The sequence below is a fragment of the Bos indicus genome, chromosome 5 (genome assembly GCF_029378745.1).
Source record: "Bos indicus isolate NIAB-ARS_2022 breed Sahiwal x Tharparkar chromosome 5, NIAB-ARS_B.indTharparkar_mat_pri_1.0, whole genome shotgun sequence".
Classification (NCBI taxonomy): Eukaryota; Metazoa; Chordata; class Mammalia; order Artiodactyla; family Bovidae; genus Bos; species Bos indicus.
This window is the reverse complement of record NC_091764.1, coordinates 26,482,376-26,488,790: the sequence shown is the minus strand read 5'-3', so window position 1 is coordinate 26,488,790 and position 6,415 is coordinate 26,482,376. Positions and strand designations below refer to the sequence as shown.

Genomic DNA, 6,415 nt, shown 5'->3' with positions numbered 1-6,415 from the left:
GCATCCTGGTGGGCTGTCTATGGGGTCGCACAGAGTCTGACACGACTGAAGTGACTCAGCAGCAGCAGCAGCAGGGAACTAAGATCCTGCATGCCACATGGTCTTGCCAAAAAATAAATAAATAGGCAAATAAGTAAGTAAATAAAATTAAAAGATTTTTTCTTGTTTTGCCTTCTTGAGCTAGGTTAGAGTCAATGAAGTTAGGAGGCAGACGTCAGATAAGTCAACCTTAGAATTCCTTTCAACACAAGATTCGGATGAAACTTCACTCCTTTTGCAGACTGGAAAACTGCACTTGTGTTCCCTTTGTATTGCTACATAACAAACTATATAAACTCAGTGGTTTAAAACAAATTCCAGTTATTATCTTACTTTCTGTAGATCATAAAATCCAGGCAGGTTTGATTACATTTCCTGTTCGTGTGTGCTCAGTCATGTCTGACTCTTTGCAACCTCACAGACTGTAGTCCACCAGGCTCCTCTGTCCATGGAATTTTCCAAGCAACAACACTGGAGCAAGTTGCCATTTCCTCCTCCAGGGGATCTTCCCAACCCAGGGATTGAATCTGCGTCTCTTGTGTCTCCTGCATTGGCAGGCGGGTTCTTTATCACTGTGCCACCTGGGAAGTACATGTTTCCTGTTTAGTGTCTCACAAATCCCAAGTCAAGGAAGATGTTGACTGAGTTGGGCTCTTATCTAGAGGTTGTAGGAAGAATCCACTTCCCAGGCTTATTTAGGCTGTTGGCAGAATTCAGTTCCTTGCAGTTGTTGGACTGAGGTCTCATTTTCTTGCTGGCTGTTGGTTAAGGGGTCAATTTCAGATATAAGAAGCCACTTACATATGGTGCCCTCCAACTTCAAATCCAATAATAACAGTGTATCGAATCCTTTCTTCAAATCTGATTTCTCTTTCTGCCACTAGTCTGAGAAAGCTCATTGTTTTTAAGGGCCACTTGATTAGTTCAGGCCCACGCAGGTAACCTCCCTATCTGAGTCAGCTGTGCCATATATAACATTACAATAGCTTTCCTTTTACCTCTGTGGCCGCAGCCATGAGTATGCTCAGGCTTCAGAAGAGGCTTGCCTCCAGTGTCTTCTGCTGTGGCAGAAAGAAGGTCTGTTTGGACCCCAATGAGACTAACAAAATCGCCAATGCCAACTCCCGCCAGCAGATCCAGAAGCTGATCAAAGATGGGCTGATCATCCGGAAGCCTGTGACTATCCATTCACGGGCTTGATGCTGGAAAAACACCTTGGCTTGCCGGAAAGGCAGGCATATGGGCATAGGTAAGCGAAAGGGTACTGCCAACACTTGAATGCCCGAGAAGGTAACCTGTATGAAGAGGATGAGAATTCTGCACCGGCTGCTCAGACAATACCGTGAATCTAAGAAGACTGACCACCACATGTATCACAGCCTGTACCTGAAGGTGAAGGGTAACGTGTTCAAAAACAAACGGAATCTCATGGAACATATCCACAAGCTGAAGGCGACAAGGCTCGCAAGAAGTCTCTGGTGGAACAGGCTGAGGCCTGCAGGTCTAAGACCAAGGAAACCCGCAAGCGTGGTGAAGAGCGGCTTCAGGCCAAGGAGGAGGAAATCATTAAGACTCTGTCCAAGGAGGAAGAGACCAAGAAATAAAATTCCCCGCCTCTTCTCTGTACATAGTGGCTTTGGCAACTGCATAGATCACTCATTCAATAAAAAACAAGCCTACCTCTCTGCTTCCAAAGTCTCTGGCTGCCTGCTGGGTCTTCACTGTGTACTGGACCGGAACTGAGGATGGGGATACAGGCCCTTCTCTGGGTTCCTGCTTTGTTGCTTCCTTGGCTCTTAGCCTCTGGTCAGGTTCATGCCCCCTCCATCCATGGAGTGTGGGGCCTACTTTGAAGGGAGGAGAGGAATGACTTCTATCCAACTTTCAGATACTGTGCTTCAAAACTGCCCTTTACAGCAGAGTATGAGTGGGATCTCAGACGCGGCCTCAGATGTTGGTTATTATTCAATTGGGAGTTGTCACATTATTTAAAAACAACAGAAAATAATATGCTTGCACTCCTCAACTGCACTGAGGTTCAAGGTTGCAGTCTGCTGCCTTAGAACTCCAGGCCAGTGGGGACTGAACCACCACCACTCCAGAAGGTATGATTGACCTGAACTGCTACCTGCTGCCCGAGCTGTCTTTAGACAGCCTTATTGAGACAGAACTGAAGCCATCATTTGGAGTATCCCTATTTTTATTTCTAAACCTATTTTTCTTTCCTGTCCTTATCAGTACTGTTTCCTGTTTTGTTTTTCAGTTTATAACCATCAAAAGTGGTCCAAAGAAAAAAAAAAATCTTTCTTGGCAAGAGTTGGAATAAAAGCACCTAACATACACACTTGTCACAGCCATTTTGAGCTGACTTTATACTCTTTTTGCAAATGAGAAGTAGGTTTTATCTTGCCTCTTATCTGGTAGTAATAACCAATAAATTTTTCAATAAAGTATCTGCTCTATGAGCCAAGTTAAAAAACAAACAAACAAACATTACCACAGGTGCAATAGCTAATCAAATTCACAGGTTCTGGGGATTATTTTTAGGGGGTCATTTAAGAAATTCTGCCTGCCACAGCACTTATTCAAAAGATGAAAGGAAGTTCTTTTGGGATGCGGGGGAGAAGGAAGTGGGAATAAACTCTCTCTAAGTAATATACTAACAGGAGAAGCCAAGCATTTGCGATGAGAGTCCTACCCATTATATCTTCTGCCACCTCTAGAGTGGCTACTTTGGTCACAATGTCCTATCACAGTGTCTTGAGGTAAATGGTCAATAATAGACATTTTAAGGAATGCTTGGGCACTAAAAAACTATTGCCATGCTTTAGTTTTTCCTCATCAAATGGTGTCAACACCAAGCCCTCCAAGAACTTGTCCTAAGAATATACGTTGGAAAGTGCAGCTTTTTAGATATGGCTCAACTAAGAGAGAATTTCACCGCTCAAAACTCGGAGGACCAGGATAACACCCCAGTACTCCTCTTACATGTTCTACTTCAGGATTCAAGGTGGATATTCATCCCTTCACCTCATTTCTCTTCAGTGAAGGTTAAGACACACAGGAGCCTCTATGTTCCTGTGTACCAACTTCGGCTAAACACCAGGGTTGTTCCTGAGCTGCTTTTTCATCCTGGTGACCTAAGAAGATCTCAAACTAATAAATCCATCCTGGAAGGCGGGCTGGAACAGGGTTTCTCATTATTAATATTTAGCTTGTAGATGGTTTTCAAAGAACATCATTTTCTAATTAGGATGATACTTTTGCCTGGTACTGAAGAAACCCAACTTGGGGAAACTGAAATCTAAGAAGAGGGGACCAACTATATGGGAAAAGAATATAAAAAAGAGTGGATATATGTATGTGTATAACTGATTCACTTTACTGTACACCTGAAACTAACACAACATTGTGAAGCAACTATACTCCAATAAAAATTTAAAAAAAGAAAAAGAGGGAAACCAAGACTCGCTGCCTTCAGCATCCCTGGGGTTTTTTGCCTCCAGGTGCTTTATGGCCAGACTTGCCAACCACAAGAGGGAGAAACTGTGAAATGCCTATAACAGGCTCTGAGTTTCATGGAGAATGAGAAAGAAAACTATAATCAATATACATTGATCTTTCAAGTCACCATCCTTTCCAAATACCCAAGGTCACCTTTGTGTACATGCACTTAATTCTTTGAATGAGAATTATTATCCCGATTTAATAGATGGGGAGAAACTGAGGTCCCAGAGTTATTTATTGTGATCTGACCACCATCACAGTGGCCCAGGGAGAAGAAAGATTACAATAACATCTAATTTCAAATCATGCAATCTTTTTGAAATTACAAGGACAAATAGATAGCTTTCATTGCATGTTATCAAAACTGGAAAGATCTTCAGAAAAGTTGCTCTTGGACCCTGTTTCTACTAAAACAAAGCACTCCTCCACCCCAAACTGTTGGCAACTTGGGTTGCCAATAGATACCTCTTGAGACCTGAAACTAAGAGGATCCTGGTTGCCTCGGCTCCTTCTGAAGAAATTTGCTTCCAAGCGTCTTGCAGCACCATCTCATCATTCACCTCAGAGAGAACAAGAACACGTGGGCCACCAGATGTGCTCTCTCCAAGCACCTGAGTTGTTAAGGAGTCAGTTTCAATCCCAAAGAAAGGGCCAAGGAGAGAAATAAAACACAGATGAGTCTGATCTGATGATTTGGTAACAGAACTGGCAAGAGAAGCCCTCACCAGAGGTTCAAACTTAAATGAACAAAACAGAGAGAGCACTTTGATCATCCCCAAATATGTGCATACCCGTACCTACTTATGGCTGGAGGAGCTATTCTTGTGAGGTCCGCCTAGAACCCCAAAGGGCAGTAGGGTATAGTTTTTTGGAATAGTATAGCAATCTAGAAGCAAATTGAGGATACGATCCCATTCAATCCTTGATGACAATAGCGAAAGGACAGGGTGAATAGTTCGAGGTGACCTGCTTCCTAAGCATCAGTTTATTGTGGGGTCAAGTATCTGCTCTAGGCTTTAATTACTGATTAAACCAAAAGAAAAACTGTTAAGATCATCAACATTATCATGAAAGGACTTTTATACCCAACTTCAAGCATATGTAAGATAAGTCTTACTTGAAGTTTAACTTTTTTCTTCAAAAAAGATTTAAGAAAAAATTCAGTTTAGCTGTGCTGGATCTTCGTTGCTTCGCTTGGGCTTTCTCTAGTTGCAGTGAGCAGGGCCAACTAGTTGCGGTGCTCAGGCTTCTCATGGCAATGGCTTCTCTTGTTGAGGAGCACAGGCTCCAGGCATGTGGACTCACTAGCTGTGGCACGTGGGCTCCATTGCTCTGCAACATGTGGAATCTCCCCCCAGACCAGGGATGGAACCCATGTCCCCTGCGGTGGCAGATAAATTCTTAGCCACTGCGCCATCCACTTCTAAAGTTTAGCCCTTTAAAAATTTTATTTTTGGTTAAATAAATTTATTTTTGGTTTATTTTTGGTTAATTTTATTTTGGTTTAAATTATTTTGGGTCTTTATTGCTGCATGTGGGCTTTCTCTAGTGTGGCGAGCGGGGGCTTCTAATTGCAGTGGCTTCTCTTGTTGAGGAGCACAGGCTCTAGGCATCTGGGCTCACTAGTTGTGGCACATGGGCTCCATTGCTCTGCAACATGTGGAATCTTCCTCAGACCAGGGATGGAACCCATGTCCCCTGCGGTGGCAGATAAATTCTTAGCCACTGCACCATTAGGGTAGTTCTAAAGTTTAGCCCTTTAAAAAAAAAATTATTTTTAATTTATTTTTGGTTACACTGGGTCTTTGTTGCTGCACGTGGGCTTTCTCTAGTGTGGTGAGCGGGGGCTTCATAATTGCAGTGGCTTCTCTTGCTGCAGAGCATGGGCTTCAATAGTTGCAGCAAGTGGGCTCAGGGGTTGTGGCTCGTAGGCTCAATAGTTGTGGCACACAGGCTTAGTTGCTCCAAGGCATGTCAGATTCCTGGACCAGGGATGGAACCCATGTCACCTCACCGGTAGGTGGATTCTTAACAACTGGACCACCAGGAAAGACCCGAAAATTTAGCCTTTAGAAAATAATAATCCTTTACCTTTATACTAACCCCTGTCCAGAAGTCCCTCTTGAGGCATTTTTAAGGAAGAAGGTTTACCATTGCCTATTCTGCTCTTTTTGGATTGCTTGAGAAAATAGCAGTCACCAGCAACACTGGAAGAGAACGAGACCAACTGTGCGGTAGTCGTACACCCTGGACTACAACACGTGACCCCTGCTCCCACTCAAGCTCTGCCAATAAATGTTCCTGGGAGAGTCCTTTGATATCTCAAAGTCTGTTCCCTCACTTCTGAAGTGAGGTGGCTGGTTTAGACAATTAAATTGAAAATTTGACTAAGATATTGCTGAGATGTGTCATGCTAAGATACTTCTAAGGATACGAGTATGACAGAGCCCCTGCCTCAGGAAACTAACAATCTAACTTAGAAGATAAGGCACACATTTGTGCATACAGGCACTTAAGCCCACATTTGTCACACACAGTTAAGCATTACAAAGGACGCAGCATGCTTTATAGTCCTTTATATGGACTAATGTTCGTTTGACTGAAAGTAGAGGGAAACCAGACGAAAGCTTCATGGAATAAGAGGTAGCATTTAAAGTAAGTCTTTCAGAATAACAGGGAGAGTTTGAAAAAAAGAGGAAAGTGACTAAAGATTCAGGCAAAGAAAACAGAGATGGACAAAGTGCAAGGCCTGCAGATATGTAAGGACAGGAAAGCAGGAAAGTGAAAAATGACTAACAGTCCACTTTGGGTAGAGTGTAATGGGAATAAGACATAAAGCTGAGAAAAGTTGAATCAGACTATTTTTGAA

At 43.0% G+C, this 6,415-nt stretch overlaps 1 pseudogene; it reads left to right on the top strand.

Moving 5' to 3' along the window:
• The first annotated feature begins 1,051 nt into the window (after positions 1 to 1,051).
• LOC109559026 (large ribosomal subunit protein eL19-like) lies at positions 1,052 to 1,643 on the top strand (annotated as a pseudogene).
• The last annotated feature ends 4,772 nt before the right edge of the window (positions 1,644 to 6,415 follow it).